General features: G+C 45.4%; 1 long non-coding RNA gene across 3 annotated transcripts in view; it reads left to right on the forward strand.

Moving 5' to 3' along the window:
* LOC137842657 (uncharacterized) overlaps positions 1–22,148 on the forward strand; it is an 80,755-nt gene that overhangs the window by 26,289 nt on the left and 32,318 nt on the right. The gene's annotated exons all lie outside the window — the stretch shown is intronic.

A 22,148-nucleotide genomic window follows, 5' to 3' on the forward strand; every position in this document is an offset into this window, starting at 1 on the left:
AGCTCAGGGAAGGGAGCACCGCGGCTCATCGAGCTCCCCGAGGTGCCTGCTGCCTGCCTCCCTCTGCCTTTTTTTCCCCTCGCGTGTAGGAGGAAGCTAGGAAAGTCCCAGTGGGTGGAACCAGGATAAACTCTGCTGCTGGGCTGGATGAGCTTGAAAGCTTTTCCGTGTGGCAAAGGGAACGTGAAACCAATGGGAGTGAAAGTGAGAAGCAAAGGGGGGGCGCGAGGGCGAGTGGCCGCAGCGCCACAGTTTCAGCGTGGCCTGAGGACAAAAGGGACTTTTAGGGAAGGTGAGCAGGCTGCAAGTGACACCCAGGAGTCTGTTTCTCTGAGATGTCACTTTGTTCCCACATAATAGGACGTGAGGCAGGCTGCACGATGAGTGCCTTTTGCACCAAGCAGCCCGGGCTCAGGCCCCAGCCCGGTGTTTGGCTCCCTGGCCGATGGGGGCTTGCTCTCTGAACTCGTCATCGCCACACTTTCACAGGAGCCAGTTGTCATTACTTGGAAAGGGAAAAGCTGTGACTTTATTGCACTTGGAAAATTGTGAGGTCATTTTGCTTTATTGATAGCTGCTATCTGAGATTAAAAAGGGCAGCTGCCTATCAGCACCCCAGGTGCTGCAGGGCAGCAAGATCTGGGGGCGCCAGCTCGGCTGCAGCGCTTCCTGGCTGTTTGCTACAAGGGCTGCCTGTGTGCTTGCCCCGTGCCGCCTTGTCCCCAACCATGTACTGGCCTCAGGAGGGCCTTGCTAACAGCCTTTGATGGAGATGAGGCATTTGGAGTGATCCAGGTTTTTGAAATTGGAAGGTTTTTCCCGTGAAAACATGGTCTGATCAAAAATGAAGCTTTGATTTACACACACACACGCTGATGCATAGAAACTTCTTTTTTTTCCCTCCATGTGGAAATGTATTTTTTTTTTTTTTTAGTGAGAGAGCAACAAGTTTTGGTTCCCCCCACCTCCCACATTAGAAAAAAAAAGACATTTTTGTTATTACAAAATTATACGTAAGGAGGAAAAATTTTTGTTCATATCCTAATGTCTGCCACTCCCAACCCCCCACCCCTAATCCCTCAGGGAGGACGAATAGTCAATCAAAATTCATCCAGCTGTTATCACTTGCACTTTGATAGCACTGTTAGAAATCTCCCTATTGCAATAGTCCTGTGCAGTTGGGTATATGCTAGGAAGCCAAAAGCCATGCTGTGAGCAGAAGGTGTCTGTCTCGTCGTGGGTATGGCTGGGGCCCCCAACACCTAGGCTGGGATCCTTACTGGGGCACAGTGTTACAGGTCAGGGAAAGTGTGAAGGTAAAGCAGGATTTATTGAAGAATGGTTTGGTTTAGGGAGGTGAGATGAAAGCTGCTAAAACACCAAAGGATGTGTGCTCTAATCTATGCGAAGCCACATAAACCGTTTGTGACCTTAGACAGGTCTCTGACTTTATGTCCTTCTCTAGGTATTCTTCTTTCTTCATTGTTTGTGTTCATTTAGGCTGTTAAATCTCGAGGACAAACACTATCCTCTGTTTCTTTTTCCCAGCATCTGGAACTGATTTGAGGGCATGTGTGACTCCATTTGTCTTTTTTTTTTTTTTTTTTTTTTTTAAGAAAGGGCAGGAATGTGCTCCTAAGAGTAGTAGCAAAAAGAAAACTCATATTTCTGTGGAAGGACTGTGGGGAGATGTGATTTTCTGTTTGCTAGAATTCCAGATGTTAATTCTAGGGCACAGTGTTACAAAATGAGTACTTGTATTGTGAAGATGAGCATCAGAGTTCATTTTCTCTTCACCGTGAGTACCTCCAACTACTTAATGTATCTTCATGTTATGTGACGTAAAAGCAGGCAGCCACTGCTATCCCCACCTCCAGGCCAGCAGACCCTCTGGAGTTGATTTTTTTTTTAAATTTATTTTCTAAGGAATTTGAACAGAGCCAGTTCTGAGCTAAGGCAGCTCGCACCAGTTTCTATTGGCCGGAGAGCCCATATACTGGTATGTGACCTGCGGACCCCGGGCTGTAAGGGGATGAGCTGCCGGAGCCTTTGGGATGAGATGGGGGCAAGTTCACACCCTGCCCTTGGCACGTTAAACCAGGCTCTGTGCTCACAAAAATCTCTAGAAAGGAAGGAGATTTTTTTTTTTTTTTTTTTTTTTTTCTTGTGAGAGCTCAAGTGCACCTTTTGTTTGCCAGAGGGCAGCTCAGCAGGAGCGTCCCAAACCAAAGGCACAACTGCAGACCTCCTGCAGCCCAGCTGTGCTGCTAGGCACAGGGAGCACCAGGTTTCGCTGCCATCCCCTTGCTGCCCGGGCAGGACCAGTGATCCAGGGTACTCACGAAGTTCCCATTGCTCCCTCCCGCAGTGCTGGGCTTGTGCAGGCATACTGCAAGCAGGGTCGGTCCTGCTCGGCTGTCTGTCTATTTCTGTCAGTCCTGGTGCTCTCCAAATGCCTCATGCTGCTCCCCCTCTGCCCCCAGCTCAGCCCAGAGTTGGGTAATTTCCCCTGCTCATGTCAGGCATGTCCCCGCCTGCAATCCCTGACAAGTTTGTACTAATTAGAGAAAGTCTGCAGTGATTACCAGACAGCTCACTTCCATGGTTTAGTAGGGGGGGGGGGGGGGGGGAGATATTTTACTGTAGAGTTAGATAGGACTTAGAGATGTTTTTGAGAAGGAAAAGTACCAAGGGAGTGAGGCATCCTCAAGAGGAGGAAGAACAGCTTGCCATCGGGGCTTGCCGCATGCATGCTGCTGCCTTGTGTCTTCTTTCCGCAGTGCTTTTTGTTCTTTCTGCAAGCTTGTGCATGATATGCATGAGGACATCTTGTCTGAAGTCAAATATGCTGAATCACGTATATTGTGAAATCAAGTACTACACACACAGGTGGTACTTCAGGTGCTGTTTGTCCTCTGTTTGGCAGATACTCAGCACGCAGCATCTTCATTCATTCCTTGTCTACATCAGGTAGTGGCTGCAGTTTTAGTGTTTAAGCTTGCAGCAACTTTGGAGAAATATTAATTGAGCATTCAAAGACTATGTCACATATGTTCTGAGAGTGCTCTTTTTTTTTTTTCACCATGTTGAGCATGGTTAATGTTTTAGCTGTGAGATTTAATCCCATGAGGTTCCCTTTAGAAAGGCAGAGCATCCTTCAGCTGCGAGGAGAGGACCTGCATGTGATATCTGCCCCTGTCAGCCTCGCCACCTCCATCTGGCTTGGTGTCTTGCGAGGAGGGATGGATGCTCATCCTGCAATGCCCAGCAGCACCTAGGAAGAGATGTGTGCCCTGCTTCGTGCACCAGGGCTGTGGGAGGGTTTGCTGTGGGCACAGGCAGGTGCGGGTGTGTGTTACGAGGGGCTTTTCACACCCGTCTTTGCTGTTACACAACCCCGCTCCCAGCCACAGATGAGCAGAGGTAGGCCACGGCCGATGGCTGTGTGGAAATGTTTCCGGTTAGACTGGGTTTGTCTCCAGAGAGGAGATGGGGACCTGCTCCTCGAGCTGCCCCTTGCCAGGGCATGACGTGAGACGGGAAGGAGTGGGAGGGCTCGGGATGGTTCCCTACCTGCAGCGCCATGTCCCGGCCGTGACCTCTCATCTGCCTGCTGCTGCGCTTCCCTCCCACGCACACCGAGGAGACGATCAGCCTTTACAAACTCTCCTGCGGTGCCAGCAGCTGCAGGAGAGGGAATGTCATGGCCCGAGGGGACGCCACTCCTGTATCCTTGGCACCAGCCTTGGCTGGGGAGGAGGCAGGGGCTGCGGGATGGGAGCTGCTTCCCCAGCTGTGCCAGGGCCTCTGCGAGAGCCCTTCAGAGCAAATCCTGGTCTATCTCTGTGTGTGTCCTTTGGCAAATTGTGGTCCCTGTTGGCATGATGTAGACAACCTGAAATATCCTGAATTTAAAGCAGCTGCTCTGGGCGCCGCTCCTGTGACTGTGCTGAACTGCCTCACCCCCTGCTGCTGCCGCTGCCAGGAGATGTTCCCAGCAGCAAGACACCAGATGGGGCACAGGCAAAACAGATCTTTGGTCTTCTCTGGTGCCCAAGCAGCCTTTCTGCACCCCTGTACCTTTACTGCAAGGAGAGAAAGGCAAATAACACACAGGGTGGTCTGCACCCTACCAGACTTCTTGTATTGAGGGCACTGGGGTAAAGTGGGATGGCATAAGGGGAGGGCGAGGTCACAAGGTCTCCTAGAATAATTTTGAGGCAATAAATTGACAAAACTCTGATATGGTTCCTGTGGGGTGTAGACCCTGGAAGAAATCATCTTGCATTACCCCGTCAGGGAAACTACCTGGTTTGCCCAAAACTGGTGCCCAAGAGGGAGCAACATGCACAGCTTTTAGGTGACCAAGGGATAAGGATCATGGCATGACACAAAGAAGAGCCAACTAGACAAGGGAAGAGCACCTTGGTGTCTACCCAGTCTTTTGAAGCCAAGAGACCTCAAGTGAGGGCTCTCTAGTTCTCCTCTGATTCAGCTTTCTTCATTTACCCAGGGTGTTTTGCTTCCAGCACTTTCTTAGGAGCTCTGGCAGTTCAGCACCGCAAGGTGGTTTACTTGCTCTGAAATTCTTTTGTGGTGATCTGAGATCCTTCCACTGTCTTTGTTCCTTTCCATCCATGAGCAACTCAGCTTTTCCTTATACTTTTCCTTCTAACAAATTTTCCAGGATCAGAAAATAGTCAGAGATAAGGAGGAAAGGTCACGATTAATAACAGTGGAAAATGTTCTGTGAGCCAAAATGATCGTTTGTCATTTAGTTTTGCAGTAGTCCATGCATAAAAAGTCACAGAACTGAGAAAAGTATTCTTAGCCAAACTTAAAGCAAGGTTTTAAAAAAGATGCTCAGTGGCAAGTGCTCTGCTTCTGACCACATCAGTACAGATGAGTTGAAGTTGGCTCATGAAACCAGTGCACATCAGTCAAGAATGAACTGCCCTGCTGTTGTCCGTGTGAAGTTCACACAATGTACCTGTGCATGATAGCAAAGTCTGACCCCTGCTCATTGTCAAGACTTTTTTTTGGGAACAGACAGTGCCTGAGGGAAATAATATGATCAGGTCAGACATATAGGGTTTTTCTCCTGGGCTGAGTATAAGGTGTATGTACAGAGGTGTTGTTTATCCCCGTCTGTTGCTGGAGTATTGTTTGCTCAAGTTTTGCAAGAATGCATTTGTATTGTTAGTAACAGGTTAGCTGGATGTTTCCCCACCTGTTTCAATAATTACAATTTAGCTGGCTCCATGAAGTGTTCTTCTCACGACACAGGGTTTTGTTTTCCTCCTTGCTGCTAACAGTCCCTAGCAAATGAACCAGTGAATCAGGGCTCTTGACTCCCAGGACTAACGTGCCTGTTAGTCCTACAGAAGCACACCACAGCTACCAATTGTTGTCTTAACATAGAGTGGTTGCTGAGGATACACCAAACAGCATCACAGATGCATATTTCTGTGGTAAATGCAAACAAGTGAAGAAAATCTGATTACACAGTGAGTTCCTGGTAATTTTGTAGAATACATTATATGGCATAGATTAGCGGAAGAATGACCTTATCGTTGCCTTACTTTTATATGTCATGGCCCGTCACAGTTGAACTTTCCTTTTCCTGTTGCCTTCTCTGGGAACAATGCAGTCTGGAAAGTGTCAAGTGTGAGCAATGGGATCACAGTATCCTGCAGCTCACTTGGTCCAGACTCCAGCTTTCTGTATGCAGGGCATTGGTGGCTTACTCTCAACTCAAGGTCTCAGCATGTATCGCCCTATGTTCTCAACGTCCCCTATGTTCTTTGTGGCTCAGGCTGCCAAGGCATGTTTGTGAGTGATGCCCATTTCACTTTTGAGACAGGGATTCAAGTTTTAGGCTGTTACCAGCATATAATGTGTGCAGGTACTGGTTTAGGCTGGGATAGGGTTAATATCCTACATAGTATCTGGTATGATGCTATGTTTTGGATTCGTGATTAAAACAGTGTTGATAAGACACAGATGTTTTAGGTGTTGCTGGGCAGCACTTACACAGTCAAGGTCTGTTCAGTTTCTCACCCTGCCCTGCCCACCACCAGGTTGGGGCTGAGAAGGGACCCAGCCAGGACAGCTGACCCCAACTGACGTCATGTGCAGCATGGGGAAAAGAAGAGTTATACTTATTTTCCCAAATAACTATTAGATGTGATGGATCCCTGTTTTCCTGGAAATGCCTGAACACTTGCCCACCATTGGGAAGCAGTCCTTATTTTGCTTTGCTTGTATGCACAACTTTGGCTTTATTTTTCAACTGGCTTTATCTCAAACCATGAGTGTTTTCATTTTTGCCTTTCCCTATAGGGATGCCCCATGTCTCTCCAGAAAAGGTCTGCTATTTCCATAGATGACATCTGCCAAATTAGTCCCAGGTGTGCCTGAAATGTGGGATGCTGCTGTCATGCCAAGCAGCAGGGCTGTGTGCCAGCCAGGCACACGGAGCAAGAGCTCAGCAGAGCCAGGGTGCCATTGCCACCGCTGCCCTTGCTCCTGCTACCCTGTGCTGCAGAGGCATCACCAAAGCATGCAGGGATGTATTCACAGGCAAGAAAAATTAGGAAGCAAAAAGCAGATGCTTTCAGATGAAGCTCAGTGAGAAAGAGTTGTTTTGCACAACGAGTCAGGAATTTCAGGAGGTGTCTTCCAGATATGCTCTGAGAAAGTTTGTGGCACAAGGTTTGTGTCAGATCCATTTTTTTCACTGTATTTCTGGTTTCTGTATTTCTCCAGTGCTGAAAAGCCATTTTAGAAAGGAAAAGGTTCTGACATCAGACTTGGCTCAGCGAAGAGAGGTGTCTGTGGAGCCACAGAGAGAATAGCTTGGCAAAAGATATAGCCCCCTCGCTGACTGAGTACCGAGATGATTGAATGCAGACTCACTATGCTTTGGGAAACAGAACATTCCTTGGGATAGAAAGGAAGATTGCTCTGCTTGTATCAGAGCATTGTTGTATCACTTTGCATAAGCCAGTATGATTGTAAAACCTCATCTCAGGCATCAGGCTTGGGCCAAAGGCAGAGGCAGGAAACAGAAGTCAGTGTGGATTAACCTTAGCATTTCTACATCTTTCTGTGCATGCCAGTAGCACAGCAAACTTTAGCTTTTGTATCTGAGAGTAGTTAATGTTTCTCTATGTGCTGACAATTTCCCGGTGCTGATATGACCCTGTTTTTCTCTTGAAATGAGCTGTGTGGTATTTTCATTCCTATTTACGCACCTCCTGCCGCACTATTTTATCAAATATTTTGCTCTTCATGTGTTTATTAGCTTTAAGGCTTGCTTTGCTGGAGACTTTATGGCCCATTTCCCTTCACTACCCTAGCAGGTAAATAAACAAGCACAGGGTCAGAAACCTTCACTCACCCTTATTTCAGAGTTCTTCCCCAATGGTCCTGGACTATGCGTGAGCAGAAGAGACGCTTAACTCATAGCCACATGTTAGACATGCGCTGGAACTTTGACTCCTCAGCACGCAACTTGGAGGTAGGACTTGCATTTGGCCCAGCTCAGCCATCATTGAGCTTTGTGATGCATAGACCTGTGGTCTGTCACCATATGAAAGTTATTAATGAGCATCGTGATACAGAGAAAAGCACTTGGTTGGGTGGAGAGGATGTAATAAGTGCATGAGAAGAAACCTCAGTGAGGTCATTGCCTCCCTGGTTTTGGCAGGATGTTCAATCTTCAGCAGACCAGAATTTCAGATATTTAGAATATTTAGATATTGCTGGTGAGGACATCTACAGTTTGGTTCACACTGTGGTCTGTGAACATCTCAGGAAGTTGCATATGTACTTTACTAGCCTTCACTGCCAGGTCTTTATGTCCACCACAACCCAAACCACTTAAATTAAAGATGGGATGGGTTTGCCAGAACGTAATGAAAATCCAGCAGGAGATATGTCCAAAAAGAAAAAGAAAAAATAATATATATATTTTATCCCCCTCCATATTTAAGCTGTAGACCTCCTTTTTGGAGGATAACATGGATGCTGAAAGTTGACTTGGGTTCAAGGGCTTATTAGATATGTTTACAGAAGGGAAGTTCTCTGTGGGTGGCAAATATTCAGAATTCGTGTCTGTCTCAGGAAGACTATGGACCTCCAGTTGCTGGAAGCTGGGGAAATGTTTTGCTTAGGTATTTTAAATGCTTGCCCTGTACATCTACGTCTGCATCAGGGACAGAGATATTTGACATGTTCCTGCGGAGATGCTCTGGTGGAGGATCTCCAGCTGCGGGCAGCACTGGGACACATCTGGAAACATCTCCAGGGTGACTTCCTGATACTGGTGACTTATCACTGCTTCAAGGGAAGGAAATAGATGGAGTCACTGGACCAGGTCTCGAGGCTATAGCTGCAGACTGGTATGGGTACATCTTCATGACCAGCAGATGACGGGCACCCACATCAAAAGAGGCCTACGCTCAGGCTGCTTCCTTCTTTTGTATTAGTAAAATTAGACATTTCCTGAGCTGAGCCTTTCAGCCCACTTGTTTGTCTTTTCCAGAAACTTGGTCATTTGTGTAATACCTCTACAGTTTCCCCAGGTGGGTTGCGGAAGAGTATCCCCAAAGGGATTGCTGGCAGTCGTCTTGTGTGCTCGGCGTGGGAGAATCCTCGCTTGTATCGCTCCTCTCCTCCCGCCGACACACCCTTTCTGTTGGCTGCAATTCTAAAGAACCTCTTGCCCACACAAAACTCTTCCCCTGTCTCAAAGGAAATGCAGGTACTTGAGATTAAGAAATAAGTGCACTTTAATAAAGGCTGGAGAGTCAGCTTGGTTCACATGTCTGTTCCTCAGGAGCTAATGTTTGAACCATGATGTATTGTGAGAAAGTTTGGGTTTCCAGGGTGGAAATAGGATGGGAAAGTTCCCTGAGATCAGTTTTACATTTCTGAATGTGTGACGGAAATACACGTTTCAGACCTGAAGTAGGCTGAAAAGGGCAGGGAGACTGTATGCAGCATTTTTTTTCAATTTGATCTTAACATTTCATCTCTTCTCTCTTTGAGGTCCTGTGTGAGACTGCACAGTCTCATTAAAACAGAAGGGGTTTACTTCTAATGACAAAGAAATTATGAACTTGCTACAAGTGTCTTTTTGTTGAATTAGAAGTAGAAACAAGCAATTGTAGATTTTTGTTATGACAGAAAAAAAGATGCAGGTACTAATATTGGTCAGGCTTGAGCTCATACAATTTACCTTGCAATGGGGTAATTGCTGCTTATTGATTTTCCTCCAGTAAAAAATATGCTTATTGGTTAATGAAAGCAAATATTTCATGGTACTGCAGCCCAAATATTGCTTTGTAGAGATGAGAGACAGCAGACTGTTAGATGTATAAGAAAGCATGGTGAATATCCTTCTGTTTCGAAGCTTTTTGTTCAAGAGGGATTAATAAATACTGTTGCCAGAGGCACAGAAGATGCTCAGATCTTGCTGAGGGGAGGACAGTGAGCTCTTAGTGTCAGCCTTTGGATGTGTTTGTAGATATATGCTTGGAAGATATAGATACGTACTGAGGATGATGTTTCTTTGTTGCAAAACTCTCAATAGATGTATATATTTTCCATATGTATATACATATATCGTACACCTGTATGGCCTGGTGATATGAGACAACTTGTCAGATAGCATTAACATGTTTTCCATCTATCCATAAAAGGTTGACCTTGTTTTTCATCCCTGGAAATGGCAATGCATAAGTGGCTCTGTTGAATTATATACAGTAAAGATCTTTGTGATTCATATGGGTGTTTCAGCCTGAAATGCAAGAAAAAAAAAATCAAAAATCAGAAAATCAAAGCAAGAGACGCTGTGGACTTCAGGACTCAGGAGCTGCTGCTGTTGGTGGACAAATATGTATGGTGAGCCAGGAAATCAATTACCTTATACGAGGATGAGTGGGAGAGAAGAAAGGGAATTACAAAGAGATAGAAGACACTATTTTTGTGTTGTACAAAATATGCTGTCATGCCTTCCAATGCAGAAGTGACACAAATGTGAATGAAGAGGGCCTGACTCAAGCCTCGTTCACTAAAGCTTTGCTATATTTAGTGATGAACAGAGTCGTGTTTCAGAGCTGAAATAAGCATCCGGAAAATCTGAATAGAAGAGCAAAACTATGTTGGTTTTACAGAATTAACAAAACAATCAGATTAGCTCTATGCATCATTTACCTTGAGTGTTTACATGGCTTCTCTCACTGTGTTCTGTCAATATTAACTTTCTGGACCTCTCAGCACCCAATAATGCAGATATCATATGAACCATTACTGAGGTCTGCTTTTCTTTGACAGGTTAGACCTGTTAAACTTGGACTAATGTTCATAAAAGTGAAACAAACTGCAGCTTCCCCAAAGACAAAGTGGTGCATTCCTGAGATGCACCATTTGAACTGGAATGAAGCCAGGGAATTACCTTGTTTTCTGAGCTGACTTTTGTGTGGAGGAAAGTCTCCTATCAGGAGAGCTATGCGTTTGCATGCATTTCTTCCAATGCAAGTGCTTTGAGTTTTTTGCTTCGAGATTCATAATTTGACTTGAGATTTTGATTTCAGATTTCTAATTTCATTGAAATTGGTCAGGGAACTGGGAATTGGTGCCCCCTTAAGATTCGTTGTGGGAGTATATCCAGTGGCAAAAGTACACCTGCAGCTTACACTGGCTCACTAGTAAGCTGAGACAATCTCCTGCTGCGACCTCTTGGTGTGTGCAGAGGGCTCACTGCCCAAATGCTGACCAGGGAGAAAATAGCTATCTGCACCAGAGCCAACTACAGACCAACAAACTGAGTTACAGTACAACGGAACCAATAAAGAGAACCGCCCAGGTCACTCTGTCGAGGGGGTATGAACCTGGTGTAGGTAGGAACTGACATAGGAAGTGAAGTTCTGTCATGAGCAGAGCAGACAAAGGAAGTGCTTCTGGTGGACAGACTTGAACCATAGACATATCTGGCGTTGTGGATAGATGTGGCAGAAGGAGCACAGAGAGCAGTCAGGGAAGACTTGATTTGTGGAAGGCTTGATGGCTGAATCTCACAGTTAACCTGTGCAGAAGGACTTGGTGCAGGTTGGTAATTGCTTAGCCACTAGGATCTTGGTTGAGTGGACCTGAGGTGTGAAAATGAATCTACTATGTCCAAGAAATCAGGTTAGAGAAGGCTTGAATGCAACCAGATAAAGTGTGCTCCAATACTGAGCCAGTTTTGGTAAAAGTAGTGGTGTAATTAGGATGAAGCTGCACCTCTGAAGCCTACCTGTTTGGGACAGTAGAAGAGTATAAGAGGAGGGAAGATTCATCTCAGCAGAAGCAAAAGCTGCTGGGGTGTGGTTATTAGGCAATTCACTGCAAGGTAGTATTGCACTGTCAGCTTCCTAGGTTAAATTACCTATTGAGTGGGTGAGGAGGGAGACTTGTTGGAACAGCCCAGGTTCAGATGAAGGCTCCTGGTAGGAGTCTCTGAGGCTAACGTTTCTGGTTGCTTTCTGAGGTCAGAAGTTTGCTTCTTCTTAATTGAGCCTTTCTCAAGGGCCACGGAAGTTAATGAGTCAATTCCTGAAACTTGTGGCAGGTCGGTATCCCTTATCTGTTTTCCTGGGATCTCTTGGCAGAATCTCACCTATGGGATGCGGAGCCCTCTGCTATTTGCCCAGTCCCAGTCTGTGGGTGTGCTCTCAGTCCGTGCCCCTCCTGCAGGCCAGAGCAAGAGCTGGGACCACAGCATCCTCTGGCTGCTCGGGGATGTGCGAGTGTGGGCATGCAAATGGGGAGAAAGCCATCGTGTGCTCCAGTATGTCCATGAGCCTGGACAAATGGTGCAACAGCCCTCATCTCCCAGTCCTGCTGTGTGGGCCAACTCACTGAGTCAGTAACCTCTGGGAAAGAGCAGAAATTATCTGTGTGGAGCATTGGAGCTGAGATTTCCGGTGGTTGAAATAATAGGGTTGCTGGTGTATAGCAGTGGCTCTTGGAAGGATCACTATCTCTTGACACAGGATGTGACTATACCACAACCAAAACTCTGACTTTTTGACTATCTGATGAAGCTGATAGGGTCTAATTAAAGTGCATTACTTTTGCGGAGCTGAACTCTCAGCTGAAGTTGCTATAGGAAGTTATTGGTTAACCTGTGCAGATACTGAGCTGCAAAAGTTCAATTTTTAATAGCTGGGATCAAGGAATTATCTGAAAAATCAAAATATGCTAACAGCTTGTTATTTTGTCACACTTGTGACCTCTCTGGCGCAGCAAAACAAAAGGACGGTAGTGGATATTAAAAGTATTATGCAGGAAAAATTCTTAGAAACAGCTGCTCAAACAAATAACATAGTCTGTGCGTTATCACAAAATTGTACCAAATTATATAATTCATATCTTTAAGTGCAACTCATTTCCCAGGTTAAACATCAGCTTGCCTTTATACTTTAGTCTAAAGTCATTGTTACTTACATATAGTTGTCATACCATAATGCTTCGCAAATGATCAGCTTTTAGAAAGCTTAATTACCCAATTTGTTGGGATTTGAACCAAACAAATTAACACACTGGCATTGGTGATCTGAACACTTTGTGAGTTTTGAGTCTTATAATTGGAGAAAAAATGTCTTGATATGCCTAAGCTACGACATGGGTAGCATGCAGGCCTCTCAGAAAAGATGCTCCCTGATACCTGCCCCCATTCAGTTGTTAAAGGCAAATAACTTCTGTTTTTTCTTTGATCTGCAAAGTTCTGGCCGTGGTAATCTAAAAATAAAAGTGTGGTGAGACTGTAGGGAGGGTGAGAACACTGCAGGAAGTAAAAATTCTGTTAGACAAAATGATATCCTGCAGTGCAAGGGAAGAAGCATGTCAGAAGTATTCTGTGTTCCTCATCCAATTTAATCTTGCGGCATATAAATGTCATGTAACATACATACAGATAGATTAAAGTGTTCTGGCTGTATCAGCCAACAGTGATGTGTCCATCCAGAAGGCACCCTGGGCCCAAGTGCATCCTGCTCTGCAGGCACAGAAGTGCCTTCCCAAGGACATCTATTTCCTTGTCAGCTATGTGGTGAGCCCAGCTTTAGGACTGGGAAGGGGCCAGATGCAGGGCAGGTTGTGGAGAAGTGCAGATGGACTGTGAATGGGCCGTGGTAAATTAAACAAGTTGTAGGCAGAAGGATTTCAGTCTCATCTCCTTATTTATTTTTTTTTTCCTGCCCTTACATCTCTCTACTACCAAGCTGAAAAATGTGAACCAGGAATTTCAGAAATATCTGGAGAATTTGAGCAAATCAAGTTTAGGGGTTCAATCTGAAGTACTTACAGAGAATTTGATGTTTAGGACTTATTAAACAACCTGGAATAAGAGAACTGGCACAAATCACAGTCTCTCCCTCCCTCATGCTATACACATGTGGAACAAGTAAGGTGAACACAGCTTCCCTCTGTGCCCCACTGCTCTCCAAAATCTGCAAAATAAAAATAGCCAACGTTCTAATCTCTCTATGTCATGTATAGGTTGCATGGCATCATCCATAGCTGAAGGACTAATGTCCATTTATTTGCAGTTATTATTGAAGAAAATCTCTTCTTTTGTTGCTGGCTGGTGAATTATTTTGGAAAGCTATAGCAGATCTCCATAATGGCTAATAAAGCTTTTCCATTTGTACAAACACTATGTAAGTTGCCACGTCATTCCCAGAAACATTTCCTGTAATCTAAAACTGTGAAGTATAGCAAGTTGGGAAAAACATACCAAATCATCTTGTATGCTGAGAAAAGCCAGTGACCTTAAAGTAATGAAGCTGTAGAAATCCACAGGAGGGTCATTGTAGTGACTCCTACAGCTTTTCAGCAAAACAGTCTTGACAGAAATAGTCAACATGCGTTCATTTTGAGTACATGCCGAGTGAAATATCCCTTGCACTTCCTTTTTCCTGCTCCACTGAGCCTTTAGTAGAGCAGCCTTCCCAGATACACGGGAAGAAAGAAATGGACCCAGATCACGAAGCAGTTCCCACTGAGCTGCCCAGGCTAGCAGATTCCTCTTTTTGTTTTCCAATGGACCTGTCCACCATTTTCTTGAGTCACACTGTTTCTCTTGTCTTCCCAAATTGCTCCCTTCCCTGTTCCATCCCCCTTCCTTGCCCTCTGGGTCATTCCAATAACGATTTTTTTATACCACTGAATGTTCTTCCTCTATAATTTGGACCTTAGCCCCAAACTCCCAGTGTCATATTTCATCACTGAGCCCTTTGGATTTTGCAGGAGCTACCTAAAGCCTTTGGAAATCAAGGAAAAATCTCCCTTGAGGAATTGTCTAGGACTAGTTCTTAGAACAAGTCATGAAAGGGCATTTGGGTCAAAAGGTATTAATATGAAGAATGACCAACTATTGTCTTTAATGGAAGTTACAGACATTTGGTAGATAAAAAAGCTAGTAAGTCAATAAAGGCTTTTATTTCACCTAGGGCTGTCTTGTTCTTTCTTTCATTTTCCTCTCTCTCTATTTTTTTTTTTTTCACAAATTGTGTTTAACACCACAGTGCAGAGGGCTTCTTGCAGGTATCAAGCTGTTCAGTTCTTTCCTCATTCATGGGTTTGACTGTGCTTGACTGCTCACAGCAGCCAGATAATATAAACAGGGCTAATAGCTCTCATTCTCATGACTGTTCTGGTGGCAGGGAAGTCGTCTTGGCCTTGGAAATCACCGCCACTTCTTGCACAGTCCCTGGCACCTACAGCACTTAAAGATGTGCCATGATCCACCTTGTGCTGAGGTGCCAGGGGACAGCTCTGCAGCAAGGGACAAGGGTGGCTCCATTGTCAACCCAACAATGTCTTGTGCAGCCAAGGTGCACAAATCACCTCTGTGGGGAGACATGGTCCTTTGGGGGACCATCATCTTTTGGAAATCACTTTCAGAGAAGGCTAGTCAACTCTGTGTGTTTCAAAGCAGCTGAGCATTCTCAAAGAGGTTTTCTATTGAGCTCCCATGGAAAATAATACCTGAAAGAACACCATAAGGTGCTATCTTGTACTTTCCTCTAGCATCTATGTAGCAGCATGTTCAATTAAGGTCTTCTAGGAAAACTGAGTGAGGACTACTAGAGGTACGGAGAATGTAAACAGCATGAGGCATAAACACAGATGAAGTATGTGGTTAAAAGATGGCTGCAAACTTATTTGAAAGCTACAGTTATTGCATAAAATGCCTTCAAGAGGAGGAGAAGGACAGAGTGCTGACCTGCAGTTTAAAAACATTCATTCTGCACTGGCTAGTTGCTTTGCTTGTCTGGGCTTTGAATTTACACCTGGAAAATACAGGCTATGACACTGGGCTTCTTAATTGTAAAGCGCCTGGGGATTTCCATAATAAATTATTACTATTATGTAAAGAGTTGTCTTCAGCAACAGGCATTATTTACATGCTAATAATGTTTTCACCTGCAATAACAGTGTTGTCAAGATTAACCTGTTTAGGGGTGCAGCTGTAGTATGGAAGTATGTTTTATATACGTAGTATGCTTTCTATGTCTCCCCAGATCCTATAACACAAAGCGCATGCCATCTGCCACGCTGACTGTGGAGAGGGGAACTTACACATCGTTCTTAGAGGGCTCACTTTTCTGTACTGTTCTTTTATTCATTTGGGAAACCAGGTGTGGTAACGTGAGGCTGATCCTTGGTGCAAATGCAGTAACACTCATCTGGAATGGTTCTCATGTAATATATTTAGTTGCTTTTGGAAATCATTCTTGATGCCTGTCAGTGAAATAGGTGTTGAAGTGTTTTAAAAACCTGACTGCTACACAATGGCCTTTGCCACAATGGTCAACTTCAAAAATAATAATAATCACGTATTCAAAATAATAAAAATCACGTATTGCCTCTCAGCTCCATTGCAAGACAGTTTGAACAGGGGTTGTTTCATGCTGTGCATGCAATGCATGCAGCACCAATGGGTTGCACCACAGTTGGTGCAGTTTAACACAAAAATACCAAAATGCATCTGTATGAAAAGGAGGAAGGACTGTCCAGGACAGAGAGGTGGTAGCAGCTGAAAGGAAACTTGGGCTGGCAACTCTAAGGGAAATTTGTTGTAATTTAAGACCAGTTAGCTCATGGGACTCTTCTCTTGGTCTGATGGGAAACCCCTTCACTGGAATTAATACAGAGGTCTGCCAGCCCCAGGCTGGTCACTTGCTGCATTTGCCATATGCTGCAATGATGAGCTCATCTGGAACCTGAGTCAAAATCATGGTATGGCAGAGAATATGAGCACCAGAGATAGCCTGGTGTTACAGGGTTCAGAAAGTATGCGATCCAAGCCATCAGCCCCAGGGCACATCCATCCCTTGGCCCGTCAATTTGTGCCACGTTACATATGACCAGAATAATTCTGATAGAAATGTTTTTCCTCTGGAAGAAGATTTTGCTTGAATGAACTGAAAACTCTTGGAGGAATGGCACTATTTTTGTCAAGAATAGTCATTCATAGGTTTAACTATAATGATGCTTGGTTGTCCTGTTTTGATTTACTTGGACAACACTTCCCCCCCCCCCCCCCCCCGCCTTGGCTTGGTCAAAATTGCAAAGAAGCATCTCAACTCTTATGAAATTCAACCTTACACAAATTATGAAATTCTGTTCAGGAAAAAGTTTACATTCTTTTTTATTTTGTACTAGACGAAAACAAACTCAGAAGTCTGAGCGTTGCCCACAGAAAGGAAATTCCAAGTATTCTTGCAGTAACAAAACAAAACCTATGACTGTCATAGTATGCGACAGTGACCATGAGAAAGCGAGTATTTATGGTAATACAAGCTGCACTGCACAAGCGCATTTCCAGTTGTTTACCATGTCTTGAGGTCACTGGCCAAAAACAGCTGTTGCATTATTTTCCTGTGCAGTAGCTTTGTTTTTGAGCTTAGAAAAAGGACTGTGCTAAAAATAGAAACAGAATTTTAAGCTATTTCATGTTAAATTTGTTATGACTGTGGTGCAATCAACAGACGTTCGCAAGACGGTCTCAATGTACCCGTCTGTCTACTTTCCTCTGATAGTTTTTCTATGGGTTCTAGCTTACATTTGCCAGTTTGAGCTCTTCCAAATATTCTCTGAGGCTACAAAAGAGACCAGACCCCAAGGCAAGGCCGGCTTCTGATCGTTCACCACCTCTCACCTGGCCATCCATCATCTCTGCCAGAAAAGTCTAGGCTACGAATGACTAAATGCAGAAATGCAAAGGCTTGGGTCTGGGACCAGGCTTAGGGATTCTCCAAATGTCATTTTTTGCAGAGCTGGATGGCTTCGACTTTTGATACTTCCCCTCATACCGTTTCAATCAGATCTGCTATGTACTCATAGCAAGCAAGACTGGGGACAACCTCCTGATCCCAGGTTGAGAGCTGCACAACTCGCCACCTCGGTGCGTCTGCTTGTGCCAGTGGGTGTTGGTCTTTGCACAGTGGTCCTCAACAGGACTTCTCCTAAGAAATATAAGAGAAAGACTATTTTTTCTGCTTGCAGTTGCCTCTCTGCTTTCACAACTGGCATCCTGTGCTGCTCTGAGCACTGAGACCTCTTGGTTGTGATCTTGTATCGAAGCAAGCCCTGTCTGGTCAGCCCAGCATTGAGGCTGCCAGCTTCAACGTCTGTATGGTGCTTTCAGTCTTCACCAGCCTCTCTTACAGGTACCACAAGGTGTCAATAATTCCCCCTCCCCGTTCAGCACCGACCAGGGGGTTGGGTATGTCTGAGCTGAATCAGAAGTTTTAGTGCCTCAGAAATGTCCCTGCAGTGATTTTTGACCTTTAGTGGGGGGATACCTCAAGACAGCCACTCACTGCATGTTTCCTGAGAGAGATGCTCTGGGGAAAAATGCTGATGAACCCAGGGCTCTAGGACTCCACCTGGCCCCTATAGAACTGATTAAGTCAGAAGATGTTTAAGAAAGAAGTCAATATATGTTCTTTTCTTTTTTTTCTAATCCTGTTAGTTGAGTGGAGCCTAGGAAGGGAGGGACAGCTCTCTTTATTTCATAAAGGTCTTGAGCTACGGCAGAAAAAAATCCCATTCTTTCTGCTGGGCAGGAGAGGGAAGTTCCAGAAATATGGCAAAGTATCATTTTCTTGCATTATTGTTCACATGTCCAGTTCTTTCCCACTTCCATCACTGTATATGGTTTCTGTAAAGATGCGTCTAGGAAAAAAAAAAAAAAGAAAATCTGGGAACCTGTGCTTGTGACCACATGGGATGAAAGTCCCATAGCTCTCCTCGACACCCACTCTGAGAGATGTTTCCTCCCCACCACTGCATCCGGAAGCTGCTGAGAAGGCTGCTTCCATGCAGAGAACCTGCTCTGCATTGCCCTGGCGAATGAGGTGCCAAGGAATGATGTGGGTGTTGCAGCCGCAGGGAGCTTTGACGCTGCCAAGGGAAAAAAGGGATTTAAAAAATACTTTCCAAGTACCTGGGCTTGAAAGGGATGCAGCGAGACGTAATGTTCTCTGCAATCCCGGCTGGGTGACGCTGCTTATTTGAACGAGGGAGGGGGAAGCCCGAGTATCCTAGGAAGGAAAATTCAAATTTGTGCTCTGTGGGCATCTGGCGGCATCATCCGATTTGTGGCAAAGCCAATAAAATACGAATGTCTGATCCAGTGAAATAAGTGGAGGGTGTTCCACTGTTTTTGATGAAGTTCTGAATCAGGCCTCACTACACCAAACTGAGGTGTAGGATTGTAGGTGTGGGTGGCAAAGAAAGATAGTTTCTTTACATCATGATGAAAGTCTGGAGGAGTGCGGCCAGCAGACCAAGAGGCATTGTTAGACCCACCACTCTGTTTGGTGAGGATGAGGCCAGATCTGAAATACGGTGTCCAGTTTTGGCTCAGGAGGGATGCAGAGAACCAGATAGAACATCATGGGGACTACAGGGATGCTCTGGGTCCTGGGCACCATGACCTACTAGGAGATGTTGAGGGAGCAGGGCTGGTTTAGTCTGACAAAGGGGAGATGAAGAGCCTTGGTAATGGGCAGATAATATATCAAAGAGCTATTCACAGCCATGAAGGGCATATTAGGAACCTGATGATGGACAGTAAGAGGAGCTTTTTCACTTGGACAGTAATAGAGCAGAGGAGCAGGCCATCGGAGAGGTGCCCAAATTCCTTCCCCAGGAAGCTGTCAAGGCTTGGCTAAAGAAAGCCATGGCCAATCTGAGCTAGTGCTGGCCGTGGTCTGCCTTTGGGCAGGAGGTTGGGCTAGAGAACCCGAAGATCCTTTCCAGGCAGTATAAATATGATTCTTTAACTCATCAGTTAAAGAGAGGAATGCATCAAGGTGCTTATGTCTCAGATATTGTAAAAAGTGAAAACCAAGTTCTGTAGCTAAATTCCTGCTACTTCCTGAGCTAGCTTCAGCTTTGCTTAACATATCTGTAAGATACAACCAGCAAAACAATGTTTTTTTCAACACACAGTTCTGTCTATTGCTTTGGGACAGGTTTGGTTATCGCTGCATACAAGTTTATATATGAGATAACTTGCTTTATCTCAGAAAGTCTGGGGAGACTTCTGTGTGTCCTTAAGACACAACTGCAGTGATAACTGCTCAGTGTAAGAGAAGAGATGGCCACATGCCACTAAGACAGCACAAGGATAAGAATGAAGCGAGTGAAGTTTCTGTGCCTTTGGCAGGGTGTGCTGAGCAGAGCTGCCAAGGGCACAGTGGGGACCTCAGCTTCTTTTTGATCTCTTTGGGGCAAGTCATCATTTGCTTCCCCAGGGTGGTGCAGCTCCAGGGAGGCAAAGCAGGCTGCGTGGTGGCAATTGGACTTGACTTCCACAAGAGCCCAGGCACCAGATGTGGTTGGCAGCAGCTCAGATGCACAAGAGCAAGGACCTGGAAGGATCCCAGGGAAGATGTGGGAATGGGTTGTCACCAGCAGCACTGTGGAGCTGCAGGAGGACGGTGGGTGTCGCTGGGACAGGGGAAGCTCTGTCCTTCCCATGGCACTTCCAGATGTGTGGTTGTCCACAGATCAAGGTCCCCTCAGTGGGAAAGCAAGTGTGGAAAAGGCTTACCCTTTCTGACAGCTCAGCGGGGGAACTAGGAAGCAAAGCCATGTCTCCAGAGGTGAAACACACCTTTACTGCCACCCTCTGCACCCTGTCCTTTTGGTGGGTTAACTGTGAAATGTCTCACGGCTTAGGATGGATCTGGACCCAAGGGCTGTCCCACGTAGTTTCTTTGTTCAGTCTTTCTTTTCTTCAAGTGTATATCCCAGAAGCAGAGCTGTCCCTCCCTGTCGAAATGGGATTGGCCCAAGTCCTGGAGTCACTCAGATCCCTGTCAGGATGCTATTTATTTTGCAATGTGCCCAGTCAAATGTGCCAAAGAATTGACCTCTGCGTGTTGCAGAATGAAGCCAAGAGCAGAGGAAAGCATGTGCAGGGCTCCCTGCTGTGCACCGTGCAGATTTAGGTGCAAATGAGAGAAACTACGATGGGAGGTACAATAGGACCTTGAGGTCTTGTGCTGATCTTGATGAAAATATTAACATAAAACGATGTCAAGTGGGTTGTTGGCTACTTGTCTGGACCTTTGATTAATGTGAAAACTCTTAAAATTAATATTTCAAGCCCTTTGAAAAAGGGGGAAGCTCTTTCATGGCATCGGGGTTGTGGTGGAAAGCAGCAGGAGGTAGGTGCTGTATCTCAAAGGCGTGTCTAAACACATGTAAAATAGGAACGTTCAAGATCTGCACTGCAAGGATGTCATCGTGCTATTAGGAAATTACGTAGGTTGTTTTGTTCGCTTCTGAGCAAGAAGCCAGGCATATAAGGGGAGCATGGAAATGCAAGGCAAACTGCTCTGGTTTCTAGGCTTGTGATCTTCCTCCTCATGCTCCTCATGCCCCTTCCTTTGTAATGGAGCTCCTTGCTCAGTTATGGAAAAAAGCGGTAAGGATGGTATCGTTGCCTCCTCTGTCACAGAGGCCTGAAAAGAGACAAGGCATATAACAATCCTCTTAGCAGACTGAACAGCAGTTGCTGGCTCATGTCTCATAAAATACTCTCATTCTCCCATCACTTTTCGCTTTTAGCAGTGGCACCTGGGAGCCTCAAGTGTCACTGTCTCGGAGACTCGGGGACTTTTCACTGCTTGCATTTGAATCACATCTTCCACTTGTGCAGGACTTGTGCATACCCCTCTTTCCATCATGGAGGTGATCAGAGGTTTTGAGCTGACCTCGTGGATCCTCTCCTGCATGGTGTGCAAGTTGTCACCAAAGGCTGGCTGTTGAATTCGGACCAGGCTGCCCCAATGCCTGAAAAAAGAGTGTGTAAAATCACCTCCCATTGGTCTGCCTTCAGTGATTTCCTCCTGTTACTCACCCAAACGATTTGCTGCATGAATCAGAGCCTGTTATTTTTTTGTTTGTTGGTTTGCTTTGATTTTTTTTTTTTTTAATTTATTTGTTTATTTGGAAAATTACTGGGTATCTTTTAGAGCCTTGCATTAGTAATACATATTTGCCATTTTATCTTGTGGCTCCATTTGTATCTGCTGACAAACAAGAGGGTCAGGCTGCCAAAAGCCCTTCCTTTCCTGATGAAGAAAGTCACAGGAGTGACAGGAAAAATACCGGCATTCCCAAAGAAATTCTCTGGGTGGTAGTATCTGGCTCACCGGGGAAAGGAACAGCCCTAGGGATTTTCCCCTCCTCACCATGGCTATGGGATGTCCAGGCCTGACTGCAATGAAAATCAAACTGTGTGACTTCATTAACGACTTGCCATAAACAAATGAGGTACTGAGCTCGTGTCGCAGCCAAGAGTCGGCTACGGGATTTGCTGTTCCAGATCTGATTGCAGCTCGGGTTGCGGTGGCTTTGCACTGCACGTAGACAGCTCTGCTGCAGGGGCGCCAACCCGGGGAGGGTGGGGACGTGGTGGGGGAAAGTGTGAAAACCAAAACGGTTCTTGGGCTGCACGCTGTGCTTGACAGCTGCTGGCTGTGAAGGGAGGAGGGCTTTTCCTTTTCAGTCATAAAAAGGAAGAGAGGGAAGGTAATGAGAGTCATGCTTGGAGTGAAACATATGAATAACTG

This window comes from Anas acuta, chromosome 20, assembly GCF_963932015.1.
Source record: "Anas acuta chromosome 20, bAnaAcu1.1, whole genome shotgun sequence".
Classification (NCBI taxonomy): domain Eukaryota; kingdom Metazoa; phylum Chordata; class Aves; order Anseriformes; family Anatidae; genus Anas; species Anas acuta.